Raw genomic sequence first — 16,892 nt, 5'->3', positions numbered from 1 at the left:
ACTACAGAGTCACTCTTGTCTTTCTTACCAAGTTCGTGTGAGACCAGGGAAAAAATAAAGAATAAGAGCCTTTGGAAATAGGCATTTTAATTCACACACACCATAGGCCGTGTTACTAGGAAAAATAAGTAAACTATGGGGAGCTGGTTGTGGATTTCCTTGTCCCAGTCAAAACTGATGCTGAGACTACCTAATTTTTGTAGGAAAGCTTTCTTCACCCAAGATAAAAATATAGTGGAGAAAAGAAAAGGAAGACATCTAAAGGAAAAAGAAAAAGGGCCTAAAACAGTAAAAAGGCCCATAACACCCATCTATATGATATTTCTGATTCTACTTCAGGCAAATTGTTGACTTGAACTTCATTTTCGATGACTACCCTAAGCAGCCCTATTAACTGGTTGCTTTTGCCTCCCTCTCTCTCATCTCTCCCTTTCATATGACAATGCAGAATGTGGAATTTTATCCTGGGGAGATCTCGGGGGAAGCATTAGTCCCCATTATGTGCACAGCTGCATCAACTCATGTCCCACATCACTCTGACTGTGGCAGAAGCCTGGCTGAAAAGTGGACATACAGATTCCTTGTACCCTCAGAGCTGCTTTTTTTGAACATACTAATGGGAAGCATCTAATTTAAATTAAAATAATAAAATGGCTGTATTAAAATAATAAAATGTGGTGATCAAAGGGCATGATTGTGTTGGATGAGGATAAATTCTTATCCCTGAAGAGTAGAGAAGAGGAACCTGTCTGAAATTAACCCATGTTAGGCTCCAAACACTAATGGCAGTCCTTGTCCTGTTTGTTGGTTGGAGAGCTCAGAAGCTGCTGAATGCCTGTCCAAGCAACAGGAAATTAAGACATCCTTATTTTCATTAGACTACTGAGGTATTTTAGCATGAAGGACAGCAGTTCTCATTAAAGTGATAAAACACTGGGGCTATATTTACAGAAGTTTTATCTCCCAACATTTGCAAGCTCTTCTATTTTTGAGAGTTTCCAGGCTGGACACAATTCTTTATATGCTACTGATTTTAAAAAAAAATATCCTTGCTAAATTAATCTATTAATCTTTTCAGCACCGGAATAACAATTAGCACTCAAATATTATACATCAGTACATCCAAAACATCTCTCAGTGATTGCATTTCCCAATCTCCCTTGCCAGAGCATCAAATAGGTCAGAAATAGCTATAAGATAATCAAGGAAAAGTTTACAGTACAGATGCAGTGATGAGTAGGGAGTTGTAAACTGAGACCTCATCTGTGCTGTGCTCTTTCTTCAGTCTCCCTGTCCATTCTTGTAGTTAATAATCTTATGGGATTATTACCTGGGAGCCTTTCTCATTTGCTGCTCCTGCTTTTGGTCCTAAATAGTAAAATGTGGAGTTGGTGACAGAAATCTTTGAAGTTGTTTTCCTCTTCCTTACTCTTCTTCCTATGTATGACATACAGGCATATAAACAATGACTTTTTAAACCACTTGCTGGAGCACAGTGAAATGATGGGTATTAATGGAACTTGGTAAGGTGCTTTTCTAAAATAGCAAGTGTGTTCCAAACAATAAAAGCAATGTTAAGAGCAGTATCTAAACAGCAGCAGCAGCAGGGACTTGCACAGTGTTCTGCCTGCCTAACACCCCTCTTCACTTTCCTAAAAATAAAATTAGATGTGTAGAGGGGCTCCTAGGATGCTTTTTCAGATTAGCTGTCCACAGCTCTTCTTCCCTGAGATCATGTCTCTCTGGCACGAGCATGTCTAGCAAGCAAAGTTGCCAGGCAGTTAACCCTTGTCAGGCTCAGCTGGCACTCTTTATAGTGAAAACTCAGAAGAAAATATAACAAAAAGGGGGAAATAACCCCTCCAAAATCTCTGGTCAAAAAACAAAAGTGAGATACACAAATGAAGCAGGACTGCTTTATTCCTGAGAGAGAGGTCCTCAGAAATCAGACAGGGAACAGCAGAGGTGTAAAGCAAAGAGGTAAAATACAAGCACTGTGTCCTCACTAGTTCACTGCTTTCTTTGCTCTTATTGCCTTCTAAATCTGATATAAATAAATAAAATTGGTGGGGTGGGCAGCAGGTAGTAGTTCTCATTATTTTTGTTTAAATGATCCACATCATTGGCTTCATACTGAACAGCAAGGTATTCCAGCAGGCACTGTGGCTTTCAGGAGGCTGTTTCCAGAATCCCCTCAGTGTTAAGGAGTGCTGGGATCTGGCATTTGGTTTCTGCTCACTGTCTTACCCTGTAACTTAGAAACACCTGAGCATTAACTTCTCCAAAGCTTTTTGACAGAACTGCCCTTCTTCTGTCAGTTGGAACGAAGAGCTTGAATGAGAAAGAGCAAGAAGAGACTGGATTAGTCCCAAATAAGAAAACAGTGTCAAAAAGTCAAGGGTTTTTTTAATGCCACTGAGAGAGCTGTTGAGCTGATGGTGCCAGTTGTCCACAAAGTCCTAAAAATAGCAGTAAAAGGGCTTTAGGAGAGCGTGCAATCTGGAGCTGCATAATACCACAGAGAAAAAAAATTGATTTTTCTGGTTGCAATGATTTTTGCTGATACTCCTTGCTTTGGGGTGGCCTTGGTCTGTGGGGAGAGTTTAAAAAGTATTTAGAAGAAGGTCTTTATGCTGAAGGAAGGGAATTTTCAATGTAGCTTGAGGAGAAATACATGAAGTTCATTCTTCACTGGGTTCTGCTGAGTGTGGCAGCACTGAGAAGATGAAGGACCAATATTAGCTCTATGTTAATTATAGGTAACAAACCAGAAAGTTATGCCAGTATCAGATTAATGTATAGTTTCCTTCATGAAATATTGAATTCGTAATAAAAGTCATCCTTTATTCCAGAGATTTGTTTTTTAGAGTCTGGGCTGTTAAGAGTCTCTGAATCAAGGGATGTGTGAGAACTTGAAATGGAGCAGAGAACTCTCACTCTCCCAGATACTTCTATAAAGGAACCAGGTACTTCACATCAGGAATTAAATCTTCCCTTTTGCAGCTTCAGATTAAGTGTTTGAGTGTTTCATTGTGGATGTTAATAGTCAAAAATAAAGTGCAGAGGCTTTGTTGGCAGGGCTGTGTAGTGGACAGCAGTGTAGCCACTTTTTCCCAAATGTAGAATCCCTTTTCAACACAGAAAGGGAATTTCTGAGGTGATTGAATAAAGTTCTGGTGTGATCAGTCTGACAGCTTCCAGAAGCTGCTTGTTTTGTCTGCAGAAGGGTGGTTTGTATCCACGCTACATGCTAGATTTGAAATTAGCTCCTCTTGACACGTTCTGACAGAATGCAATTCAAACTAAGCAGCAAATACGTTTTGCAGTAAGTATTCCTGTACCCGCAGCTGAATGATAATCATGTAACAAGGGAGCTCCAAAAATATTTTAATCTGAAACATTTTAATCTCTAATCCCTGGTAGCTGTGGATAGCTGAAGAGAAGCAAAATTTAGCAGCAGAGTGGAAAAAATCTGTTTTATTTTGAAATTCAACAAGACAGTTTCTTTTAGATTAGTATTAACTTTAGATTTATGTGAAGTGCTTGGCAACTATTTCACTCAGGTTTCTCAGAACTACACATTTGTTGTGCAGAATGCAGTTTGAATTGTTCAGTGTAAAATGAGCTGTTGCAAAAGAGGGATTCAGAGACATTATGTGGAAAGCATCACTTCAGAGTACACATATTTTTTCAAAGCAGTGTGGCTACGCATTGTGATTTTATAATGTAGCCTCCTTAAGGTCCAAGGTCCTGAAGTCTTGTATGTAAGAATCTCATTTCAGCAGAAATCTTCATGTTGTCATGCCTGAAACTTAGGGATTGGTATAAATGTATCTCAAAGGCTTAGAAAGCAGCTAAGAAAATTAATCTATGAGTTACTTTTTTTTTATTAAAGTGGGATTAATTTTCAGTCTCAAATCATAGAAGATTTCATGTTGACAATTTTGCTAAGGCATAAATACTTTGCAGTAGAATTAGACTTTTTACTGTAGGATCTCGCAGTAAAAGTGTTCCAGTGGTATCCAGAGAGAAAAATTCGTGAGCACCCGAAGAACATCTGAGGCAGACAAGCTGATGTGACAGGATCTAACATATGAAACTGGTTTAAAATTTCAGTCTTGATTATCGTATGTCTTTATCCATTAATGCTGTCAGACTGTCAATTCCAGTGTGTATGTTTCATGCTAATGAATGAGTTTTGTTTCTGTTTGTTTCATTTCAACTTGCCACATTTTTCCTTGCTGCTTTTAAAGAAAAGCTATTGCCAGAACTGGCAAAAAAAAAAAAAAAAAATATTGGGGAAAAAAAGTGTTTGATAAAAGATTTCTGAGCATCTTGACACATGGAAGGGAAGACCATGTCTCCAATGGGAACAGCACAGAGAAAGTTTTTTCGTTTAGAATCATGACATTACAGAGGCATCTTAACTTTCTGAGTTATTTCATAAGTTATTAGTGTTCCTTCAACTTTTTCAGCACCTTCTTGTGGACTGGAAGCAAGGGGCCTGTTGTGTGTGGAGATGAAGCCCAGGAGTTTGTGGCAGGCTCTCAGCTGACGTGCCGGGCAGTGACATCTCACGTCACGGATCAGCCACACTGTGTTATGTGACTTGCAGCTAACACAGCACAGCAGGAGCTGCACTGTGACAAACACAACCCAACATGACATATCCATGGGAAAATCGGCACAAAAAGCCCTCTCAAGTTGGGTTTCTGGGGTGCATTTATTCATCTCCAGAATGCTCCAGAGAAAGCTGTGAAGTAGAGTACCATAAAAGGGAGCAATACGGGGACAGGATTAGTAAAGCAGCTTTAATTCAGTGTGCAATTAGGAAGAAAACATATGTGTGTAGCAATTCTGGAGAGTGTTTTTGTTGTGTGGGTTCTTGTGAATTTCTTTCTTTCGAAAGGTAGCTCGCTCAGGGAGAGCAGTCATTCCAGGTCACTGATTATTTTTATCTTTAGCCATGCTAAGAGCTGTATAGGCTTCAGGTTACAGCTGTAAGTTAATGTATTTTGAATTTAGCTTGTTGGTTGCCTCAGTCAGTCTTGAGCTCTGCTAATCTCAACTCTTGGCTTTTTTTCTGCTTTGCTTGCAGATCAGAATGACCCCTTTTTGTGCTTATTTCCAATATTCTTAGTCTTCTCTGAAATTATCTTCTTTCATTTTCTGGCTACTATCCTCCTAGTTTATTTCCAATATTCTTAGTCTTCTCTGAAATTATCTTCTTTCTGGGTACTCTCATCCTAGTTTTAAATGTCCACAGAAAATAGAAGTCTGCAATTAAAACTCAGGAATTAATTAATTTCTCTCTGTTTGCTTATAATTTGTCATAAATGAGTGGATAGCCTGTACTTTCAGCATTTTCTCTAAAGGCACAGACCAAATTTGGGCTCAGGAAGATTCAGCACATTCATACACACAGACCTTGTGCACGCTCACACACACAGACTAACATTGAGGTTAAAAACAATCTCACATTTGGACAACTCTCAGCAGTTTCACCAGCATGACATCTGAAATTCCAAATGGATGTGGTATGTCCTGCTACTGCTTTTACTGTGCTGTTGTTCCACGCCCCCAAATGATTGTGGTTTGAGGATTCCCATGATGGTATCTTTTGGGACTCACTTTGTAAATGGCTCTGGGCTCAAGCAGAGAAAAATAATATTATATAGATACATTTTATTACTGGTGAAGAGATAAAATTATCTTCTGCTTACCAGTGTCTTGTTTTGATGATAATTAACTGGTGACATACACATTGAGTCAGTGCTTTAGGATTTGTGCCCAGAAGAAGTCACAGAAACATAGCAGCTTTAGTACAGGAGAAAAGGGTGAAGGGGGCTTATTTTTCCTTTTTTTTTTTTTTTTTTCTGTTCTGGATAAGATATAAAAACTGCCCAGAGCTGGCCCTGTTCAAAAAAAGCAAATCAGTCTCTTAGAATTCTTTTTTTTAAGATGTCAGCTTCCCTCTCATACACTTCTGTGAGGACAAATGTCTTAACATCTGTATTGAAGTCATCATTAAAATAAAAGGAGATCTGTAGACATCAGCTATAAATCATCAAGAAATAGCTTGTGGGTAACCTTTGACACAGTTGGACCTATTTGAAATGAGCTAGAGCTGGATTCACTGCCTTCAGTGAAGCCAGTAGGTGGACTAGAGGTCTCTTCTCTCTCTCTGTCTCTCTTTCCATCTCTTACAGTGTCAACTTCTGGGAGGTAAAAGTGTTCTGGCTGAGTGATGGAAATGCATTTGGATGTGTTCTTAAATAGACATTTGTTTTATGTCTGAAAAGAATAGTTTGGTCTTAATAGCGTGGTACTGGGGGATTTTTAAAGGTATTTTGTGAGGCAGTTGTCTTCTTTCAGCATTACAAAAAGTATTTTAACCAATTGTTTAGGCTTGAGGAACAGCATGGGGTAGCTATTGTGTGTGGATGCATGTGTGTTCTCCAGAATTAGCAGGGAAATGGCAGATAAAAATCTGCCTAATTTTACATAATGGAATTTTAGCATTCCTGTGATCTGACTTCAAATTCCTGCTGAGTTTCTGCAGTGTAACAAAAATACTAGTTTGCAGTTGTTAATTTTAATTTCTAAGATGCAAGGTTTTAAAAGGAGCTGAAAGTATTCAGCATCTCATGGGGACAAACTATGAGTCTTACTAATGAATCCAGCAATTAGTGGTTCATTGTGCCTGCCAGCAATTTGGCCCCAATACTGGTCCTGATGGTGATTTTGTTTCTGCTGGTGTGAATCAGGAATAGGATCTGAAGTCTGTGCACCAAGGGGGGCTGAATACTTCTTCAGCACTCTTCTGCTTGGATTCTGCATTCAGCAGCAAATAATAGCAAATGTAGGTAGGGTCAGTATGTGTAGAGATAGATAGATAGATAGATAGATAGATAGATAGATAGATAGATAGATAGATAGAAATATCAATAGTAGTTACTAAACTTAAAGAGTTGCAAATGGTGGTGTTCCCATGCAGTTCCATGAACATGCCTGATGTGTGCCCAGTTTGCATAAAATAAACCCTTTTCGTAGGTGAAAGGTTGTGTTGTCTCTAATTTTGTAAGAGAGTTGAGATGGGTGACTCTGTTTTCTGTAGCCACGTGCTCTTATGCAAAACACTAGCATTTATATTTGGTGATATTATATGATAATTTCACAAAGATGCTAGTGACCATGTACATGAAGGTTAGATAAGGAGTGACTCACTCAAATTCACAAGGAAAGTTTGTTGTAAAATCAGGAACTGAACCTGACTGTCTTTGGCATGACCTAAGGAATCAGCAATTAAAAAAAGACATGACTGCAACAATTCCCAATCATTCCCAAGAGATGTTCTCTCAAGTAGTTGACCTCACATATGAGATCATGGATGGGGTATAAATATTAAAAAAATTCTTCTCTGAGGGCAGTATTTATTAAGGAGCATGTGTTGGCTTTGAACATTCCCTACAGTACCTTAAACTCCCTCCAGTTTCTGCAGCTGCTGATTAGATTTCATCTTGCTGCTAAAAGGAGGTGAAACATAAAGATATCCAGCAAGACCGAGTTGTAAAATCATTTTGAATTTAGTGATCTGGGATGTTGTTAATAGCATGCAAGCACTAAAGACAGATGAGCTTTGTGTTGATAGTTTTCCTTTGAAAAGCTATTAGTTGGGAAAACAAATTGTCAAGCAGGTCATATCTACAGTTGCAAAACATATTTTGACATTTTTGTTGCAGTTGTGTGTATCTATAAATAAATACAGTGTATATTATCTTTACACTACATATTCCGAGGTCTGTAGTTGGTGCCTCTCTGAGTGAAAAATCTACCTAGGCTGCACAGTGATACCCAAAGTCAAAGCACAGGTGTTTTTTGAAAAGGAATTTCTTAGCCCCCTGCCAGTTGTCCAAGCTGTTTGAAATTTCTTTTCTTTCAAGGTCTTTGGACTTGTTTCTTCTAAAGTTTTCAACAGCTGGAATTTTTTTTTTTTTTTTCTGGTGGGGGAGAGGAGGGTGGGAAGGGTTGGTTTGTTTTGTCTTTTTTTCTCCTGAATCTTAGCAACTATGAGCATCTTTGCCTCTTCTGTCTGACCACAGCAGGATGAGGGGTCTGTTGCTAATTTGTTTTGATATGGTTCTCTTTGGTCTGTATTCTTTTTGAAATTAATTCCTTTTGCAGGTGTGGGGTTAGAGGTGGTGGTGTGCTCCCAGCGAAGGTGTCATCCACCACAGAGAGGAGGTGGGAGGCTTTGATCAGTGTGGCTTCTGTTTTCTTGTTGTTCATTTAAAATGTACCAGTTTGTAATGCTGTTTGGCTTTGCAGGTCCTTGTTTTATTTCCTTCCAAGTCTTTCCCCATCCTTTCAGGTTTGTCGTTTTTTATTGCTGTTCATTCTGCGTAACACTTACACTGGGGATGATTCACTGGAAGGTGGTGACTCCAGGGTCAGTTTAGGCAGCAACAAAATCCAGTCCAGTGTCTATTTCCATTTTTTAAACAGCCTTGTTATAGGTGAGGAGGGCATTAATAAGGACACAACTCCACATGTTCAGCCTTCTCGTTTTTTTTGGGACAGAATTATGCAGAAAGGATTTTTAAAAAACCCAAAACTAATGGGGGCACAGACCACTACAGTCTCTACCCAGCACAACTTCAGGAATACACAGCCACAGATCAAACTGTCTGACCTCTGTCTACTTTTTTTGCAGCTTCTTTTGAAGCAGCTGGACATTTTAGGAGGTTCAGTACAGCATCAAAGAAACTCCCAAACACTGCTCTGGGGAAGAGTGGCTCTGCTCTTCCTTATGACTCAGCTGTTTACTCACTGTATGAGATGAGGCAAATCATTTAGCCACTTTTTGCCTTATTCTTCCCAGTTGTAAACTAAGGCAAAAACTGTCAGAGTAATTATGAGCTCTAATTAATTATTAATTCCTATGGTACACTGGAGAAGTGAATTTTTTTTCCCCTCTTGTACTTTACTGGTTGCCATGTATTTCAGTGGGGGCAGTTTGGGAGAGGCAGTCTTCATGAGAAGAATCCTTTCCCTTCCTTTGCCCCACAGTTTTGTGATCCCCTCTAATGATCTTCACTGCATGTGATGTTATTTTCATGGTTAAAATTGTGAAAAATCAGTTGTCATCTTGCCCTGCAGATTGGCACTGTCTGCTTCAGTCCCTGCTGACCTGTACCTAAATCACTTCTCCTGCTTAGCCTCTGACTTGAGCCTCTGAGCTAAGCACTTCATTAATAATGTTATACCAAATAAACAGGTGAAGCAGTGATGTGAGAAATTCAGCTGAACAATAGTTAGATGATGCAAAAAGATAACAGCAGGACCCAAGTTTGACATAAAGTACAGACAAGGAGAATCCCAAGTGAATGTTTTATCTTTACTCAGCATGGACCCTTCTCATTTCAGGACCAACCTGGCAAGAGTTGCTCAGAAGCAGCTTCACTGGGACATTTTTTGTATATGAGGCTGCTGAGTTAAATTTTCACTCCCTTAGAGATGCAGAATGGGAAGGAGGTTTTCCATTCTGAGGTGCAAGTAAATGCTTAAAGCTCTTTGTTCCTGCAGTTTATTTTCATGCTGTACTGAAAATCCTCTTTTGGGTCCTCTCAGCAATGTGGTGAGCACCTCTCACTTCTGCTGATTCCAGTCAAACAGAAGAGCAAATGCCCAGTTAGAAGAATAATGGCAATAGGACTAAGTAATTTACCTCTGTGTGGTTGAAAATGAATGCTTGAAGTTTGGATCTGATTGGGATAAGCATCCATAAGTCATCAGGTTTCCCTAGAGGTTGGTGTGACTGAAAACTTGTGATCAAGGGAAATTAGCCTAGAAATCCCATACTGGCTACTTTCCTCAAACACATTGTGCTATTTGTCTGTGGAGATTACTAGCAGAGTTCACAAGGATGGTTGGGCATTTTGACAGCCCAAAGCCAGCCAGAAGCTGCAAAGTGTGGTTTGGAGGATGTGTCTCTGAAGATTTGTGAAACCAAACAAACGAATTTGGGGTAAACATGTACCAGTCTGTTCATTCTGCTAAGCTGCAGGTCCTGCTGTATTCTGTTGGCCAACCAGCCTGCCTTGTGCTCCACAAGAACCCAAAGGACAAGGTCCAAGTGCAGTCTTTGATGAAGACCTTTAAAGAGTTGCTCCAGTGTGCAGAGGTCTGACCAGATGCTGCACCAAAGAAAGGCCTTTACCCCAGGCTGTCATTGGGAATAGACTTTGAAGAGCAGTTCCATGCCTCTCTCCCTAGACGCTGGTTTTAGGCTGCCCTGCAACTGAAATATCCCACTCTTCCATGTCTGAGGTAGCAGGAGGGCTGGAACGATCATAGAATTTTGTATTTTTTCCTCTGTTATTTCAGCATCTGTGTTCCTTGGCTTATAGAACAGGTGCTATAAAGTGCTGTGCATCACATGGAGAGGTTGTGGGGTGGAGGGGAAGGAATCTAGGAGGGCCTGCCATGTCCATAAATAGGTCCTTTTGCATGCTCCTCTTTTGTTCTTCCTGTATACTTTCCTGCTTTGGGAAACAGCACTGCTAAATACAAAGTGAAAACCACCCAGCAGCTCTCTGGTTTTTACTATGACAACGTGCAGGACAGACAAAATCAAAGCTTGGGGTTTTCAGGGCAGCAAATTAGTCTTTATGATGGCCAACTTCTTTCCTGGCAACTACTCTTCCTGTAAAGAAAAAGGAAAGGGGAGAATGTTAAGGATGTCTCTGAGAGGAACAAGTCCCCAGAAAATATCCTCAGTGAGAGTCCCTCGTGTTGCAAAACAAGACTGGGGGAGAAGCCCTCTCTGTCCCAGGTGCTACAAAAGAGATTTACTTGCTGTGTTCCTGCACCAGTGTTCTCCATGAACAAGAATGGAGGAAATAATCCTCCCAGTGTATAAATGAGCCTTTGGGAGTAATTTATTCCTTGAGTAATTGAGTAGTGCCCTATAAGCAGACCAGAGAACAAAAAGAGTATTTGTCACAAGTGTAAGGCAGCTCAGTTTCCCCCTTTGTTTTGAGTCTCATGAATAAGAGTATTTATGCAGTATCAGTAAGGTACTAACTTTTTTTGGATGACATGCCCTTAATCCAGAAAGTACCTGCCTTCTGAGAGAAACTCATTCAGGAGAAGATACTAAAGCAACACCATAAAAAAAAAAAAAAAAAAAAAAAAAAAAAAAAAAAAAAGCTTCTCTGGGTATAGAAAAAATCCAGTCAGAGTTCTTTCAGAAGTGAAGGTCTGTGCCCTTTGCAGAATCAGAAGGAAAGAACCCTGTTGTTCCTCATACCTGCCCTCATCCTTGTCTTTAGTGCATTTTCCTTTCTAACCAGAGTCTAGGCATGCCTTCTACTTTTGGTGCTGAAACCTGTGGGCAAGAACACAATAAAGTGACTTCTCTGAACCTGAACAATAATTCTGTTGTGTTTATTACTGTATCATACCAAGATACCTGTTTTTACGTCTCATATCTGTTTTTCTACATAGTTAGAGAAATTTCCACCTTTGCAGGAAGGGACACATTATTCTTAATCAAAACTTGAAAATGTGGCAGGAGGAGGTACAGCTGCAGATGAGCATTATCTAATTCACCCATCCTGTCATGTGAACATCCCTGCTTAATTTAATACAATTATTTCATCAGTGAGGATAATATCAGCAGCATGATTCATTTATACAACATGTTTTACAACTGCCTTTACCTCTTGGCTTCTTATTATCACTACAGATAGTTTCACCACGAGTGGCTTCAGAAGAAGGGGAGGGGATGTGAAGGAAGCTGCCAGTGTCTTTGTATGAGTGTGTGGACAGCTGTAGTCTTGAGGGACACTCATTCCAGAGGATTTTCTTTGCGTCTCTGCTGTTGCACTTCGGTTTCTTATGTATTTTGGGTAGACATTTTTGGATAAGCAGGAGTCTGGATAAGCCACTGAGTGGCTGCATTGTTCAGTGGGCAACAATAGCATTATTGTCTTCTGCCCCAGACATGCCAGTAAGTGCTCCGTATTTTGCATTTCTATTGAAATGAAGATCTCCAGGAAACAGAACCAGGGTGGGGGAATGAGGCTTTGTGTCTGTTGAGGTGGCAGAGGCAATCTTGTAGAAACCCCCCTCCCTGGCTTCTTATTTCTAACTCATTTGGCTGTAATTTGTACTGTCAAGGTCATTTAAATAGACAGCAAGATGTGGTGAATGTGTTCCCAGAGGTCATGAAAAGCCTCTTTAGCAGAGCAGGCTGGGCTGTGCTTAAGCCAGGTCATTTAAGCACATTTGTGTTGCCAGTCAGATGATACCCAGAGTAGTTCATGATTTTGTAATAAACCCTGCAACCTGGACTTTCAGCGTGTGCCACAGTGGGATCCAGCACTTGGATTTAAATGACAGTACAATAATTCAGTAACTGTATTTTAATAGTGCACTAATCTCAAAATATGGGAAAAGGAGTGGGATTATCAAATCCTAATGAATTGTCTGGGTTCCTCACCACCACCCCCAACCCCCCCTTTTTTTCATTCTCTGAGACTGGTTCATTCATGTGGGCTATCAGCCTTTTATTCAGCTCTTGGTGTTGAAATAGTGCCATTTTTAATAAATGGTTTAGAGAGTTTCTCAAAATCAGATTTTATCCCCTTCTTTTTCCATATCTATTCTCCATAGAGATGAATTAACCTTTTATCCTAGGAGGAAGTAAATAGAGACAGCATGATGGAAAGATTAGAAAAGACATCATTTCAGCCAACTATTTCAAGATTGGTGACTGCGAGTCAGAATTCCTGGGTCTGTCTGAAGCTCTGCCACTGTCACTGTATGGCTGTGGCCAAATCCCTTCCTTTTCCCTCTCTTTCATTTTTTACCTCCCATGTTAATAAGCACTTTGTGTTAACCTATGGCATTTTACCTTTTCAAAGGACCATGGAAACCTGATAAAAGCAGTGTGATCCACACTCAATTTGCCAGCAGCATTTCTGTTTGTGTTGCATTTCAGATACTTAAACTTGGAGATTTTCTGTGTCTAAAGTTTAAAATGTGACAGCTCAGAGTTATTCTAATCCAGGTTGAATGAAGCTACAAAATACAGCTCTTAAATATTTTATTTACCCCCAAAATTGTGGTGCAGGTGAGGGGTTCTTTCTTTCCTCAAATACCTAGATACATCCTGGAAAAAAAATCTAGATGAAATCAAGGACTGAAATGTCCCTGAATTCAAATTTTGGTTAATGAGTCTTCCAGTCCTGGGAAGCAAATCAGTTCTCCCTAAAACAGCAACTGTCCTGACACAGCTGTGATACAGGGGATGGGAATCTCTTTGCCAATGCTCTGCTTTCTGTGGGTACATTTTATTAGCCCTCCTTCATGTGTTTTTGCTTAATGCTTTATCCTCTACATTTATTTTGTGTGTATGTGTATTTCGTTTTGTAAGACAAATGTGCTACTTTTAAAGAGGCATTTCATAACCTTTAATCAAGATCATATTTTATTTTCATCACATCTGTGTTTATATTATTACAAGCCTTTTGGGTCTTAACGTCTTCTAGTCTCAGCATTAATTGTTTTGGCTGATATATAAATAAATGTTTGACTTTAACCCTTTAAAAAAATTCTGGCCTGGGGAAAAACCTCTGGCTTATCAATGTTGTCTTAGGATAGCTGCATTTCAAAAAAAGGCAGGGACCAACCAATGCTTTCTATAATCAAAATTGAGTGCAGGGAGTAATTCTAGAATCTGTGAACCACTGCATAAAATAAAATATCCTGCCTGTTGAAAGATGCCATCTCTCTGAAGTGAAGATGCTACATCTGGTTTTTATCTTTTTTGTCTCTTACTTGCCCAAGCTGTCTTATACTTAGCCCTGGCATAATTGGGAAAATTCTGCTAAACTGTAATGTGGCAGAATGTTAGCTGGGAGGTTTTATAGTTAAAAAAATAAAGGCAGACTAACACCTAATTCTTATTGGGATTACACAGGCTCAGATCAATAATGAAGACAGCACAGTTCTTCATTTAAGCTGGAAGAGCAGAGGATTCTGAATTTATGGCTGCAGAAAAGGAAAAGAGTAACATGTTTCACTGACTAGGAGTGAAGATCCTAACAGTCATCTTCACACTTACCTCAATTGTATGTTATTACTTGTCCCCCAGATATTTTTTAGAGTCCTTTGGAATAAATCAGTGTAGTTCCACTATTGTAAGAGGAAATTACTGAAGTTATTACCGAATCGTGATGCAACGTAGGATTTTTAATGCATTTGACTTCCAGCGAGGATTTGAGAATGCTCTTTGAAATAACAGAAGTAAAAATGTTATGAAGACCAAACAGTGAAGTAGTATCATTTTGTAAATATATATAATAGCTGAAAATTGTTTACTTATCCTCCTTTATGAGAACCAAGCTTCTGTGACCTCCGATTAATTTACCATTAGCCTGAACACACAATGCAAGTGAATGGAGGGGCAATTTGGAATGACATTTATCAGCTCTGGAACTGTCGACTTCTATTATTTCCACAAGGCCTTATATTTCCTGGCTTCAGAGAAGGCTGTGCTGACTTGAATGAAGAAGAGCATTCTTACCACTAAGAATATTTACAACACAAGCAGCCTCATTGCTTGATGCCTACAGTGGGGGAAAAAGCACCTCCTCTGTTTCTAGCATTAAACAACATCAGAACCACCATTGTACAGTGGACTTGGACAGGACCTTGCCTTCACACCAGGTTAAAAAAAAAAAAAGGGAACAGAAGGGCTGAGAAAAGGGAGAATTGACAAGAAGAGGGAAGGAAATAAGCTTTATAGGGACAGGATAGCTGAGGGACTGAGGCAAAAGGATGAGACTGCAAAAACCTTTCATTATGAGGAAGTAGGTTGGAATGCAAGCTGCCTTTGTAGTGTGTGAGAGCCATTCCCATCAAGGACTAGCTGCTGCTCTTTCTGAACTCGTCCTGCTCTCAGTCAGATTTTTTTTGGGCAGAGAGCACATGGCAGCTTTTAGTACCATATCTGACACTAATCAGCCCCTTTTGTTGAGACTTACAGCAGAGGTCAAAAATTGAATGTAGGCGGAAACCAAACCCTCTTGGACTGAACTGAAACAAGTCTGTGGGCAGGTCTGCTTTGCTTCTCAGGCTGTCTTCCAAATCCATGACTTTGCTATTCAGGGATCCTTGTCTGGCACAAGGTCGCTGTGTTTGGTTGGTTTGTTGGCTCATTTGTACTTAAAACTTTTATGCAACTAACTCAGCATTGATTTCACAACATTATAGTTGGACTGTTGTGAGACTTCTTCTTAATTGAACTCAGGGGAGCAGCAGAGCAAGTTCCCTTCCATTTGGCTGGTATTTTATTCTAATATTATTTTATTTTATCTTTCTTTATATCTACTGTATTCTAGTACAATGGATTTGTATTTCTGTAAAGTAACAAATCCCTTCTAAAAATGTCAAATACCGGTTTTACTGGTGACATTTTTAACCCTGCAGCCTAAATCTCCTAGAAGATCAACAGAATTCTGCCATCTAGGTACCTAATTCGCTTCTGATAGTATAGTATGGAGTCTCCTAAGGCAATTTTATGTACTGATTTTTTTTCCTATTTATTTTACACACAAGTCGCCTCTAGGATGGCTTCAACATCACTTTAAGGATGACAGCTTTGTCCACAACGCCTCTAATAATGTTTATCTGCTATGACTGTCACAAAACTGTGTAGAAATATAACCAAATGTAGAAATATAATCAAATATAACAAAGGTGCTTCGCTCAGAGGCAACGGAAAAGTTACATGACAGTGCTTTGCAGAATTGTCTTGTGTTTGGAGACATCTGCATCATACTTAGCAATAGGCAGCTACAAAATTCCTTCTTTACTGCAGCACACCCCCTGTGTGGAAAGGGATCGCTCTTACATGATGGTTACAGAGATTTTGGTAGTAACAGTAAAGGACTCAAACACAAAAAAAATTACTCCAAAACACAAAAACCAAAAGTTGAGTCTAATCTCACTCAGCTTTGCATTGTCATAAGTCAGGAATAATTCTATAAAACTAAGTGTACTTCCAATTTAAGGAGACCAGAATCAGTTTCTTCAATGCCTAGAGCTGAAACCCAGTTGTCTGATGTAGCACTTCTTGTAGCTAAAAGACGACTTTCTTAAGTCACAATGTCAGACAAGAGCTGAGCTATTATGTGATGATTTGATCTAATATCACATCCATTAGTTCTGCTTATATAAAAGTCAGTTAAAAATTACTTCTAAAATGCTCCCCTTGTTGAAAATCCTTTTCTCCTTCCTCTGTTGCTTTGTTTTTCTTTTCCTTTTTGTATTTTACTTTGGTCAAATGAGAATACATTATAATGCATTTTAATGTTTTTAATAGCACTGTCTGTCACTCTGTAATCAAGACAGGTTTAGAGATAATTCCAGTTACCCTGCAAAAAATGTCACCCAATTTTTGTATTTTCACATAATAATTGCTGAAATCTAGAAGTTCAACTTTGCAACAGATAGAAACATCTAGGGGCATGTGCAGAATTAACCAAGTTATTATCTCAGAATTTGTTAAGGTGGAAGAGAAATATTTATTTCCTATGGTGTTTTTGTGCTTGCATTTCTAAGTCTGGGAAATTCAGGGGAGGAAGTATACAAGACAAAACCCAAAGAAAAGGCACACAAAACAAAGACCATAAAAACCCCTCAGCTAAACCCCCATTCACTTGTTTGCCTAATTTGGCTAGTGGTGATTGAGTTTTAAGTGAAAATGGTCTTCAGTTTTTACTTCATTAATGAATATAAGATTCAAAATAAAGTAAAACTGTAAAGTTGCTCTTTATTTTCACGATAGAAGCAAATGTCTTGTTGATGGGAATAATTTCTTC

At 39.2% G+C, this 16,892-nt stretch overlaps 1 protein-coding gene across 1 annotated transcript in view; it reads left to right on the top strand.

The window, feature by feature from the left end:
- The window catches only part of SOX5 (SRY-box transcription factor 5), a 289,723-nt gene that overhangs the window by 235,063 nt on the left and 37,768 nt on the right, over positions 1-16,892 (top strand). The window lies entirely within an intron of this gene.

This window comes from Zosterops lateralis (assembly GCF_965231275.1).
Source record: "Zosterops lateralis genome assembly, chromosome: 4".
NCBI lineage: Eukaryota > Metazoa > Chordata > Aves > Passeriformes > Zosteropidae > Zosterops > Zosterops lateralis.
The sequence above is the reverse complement of the archived record's forward strand: the minus strand, read 5'-3'. Positions and strand labels throughout refer to the sequence as shown.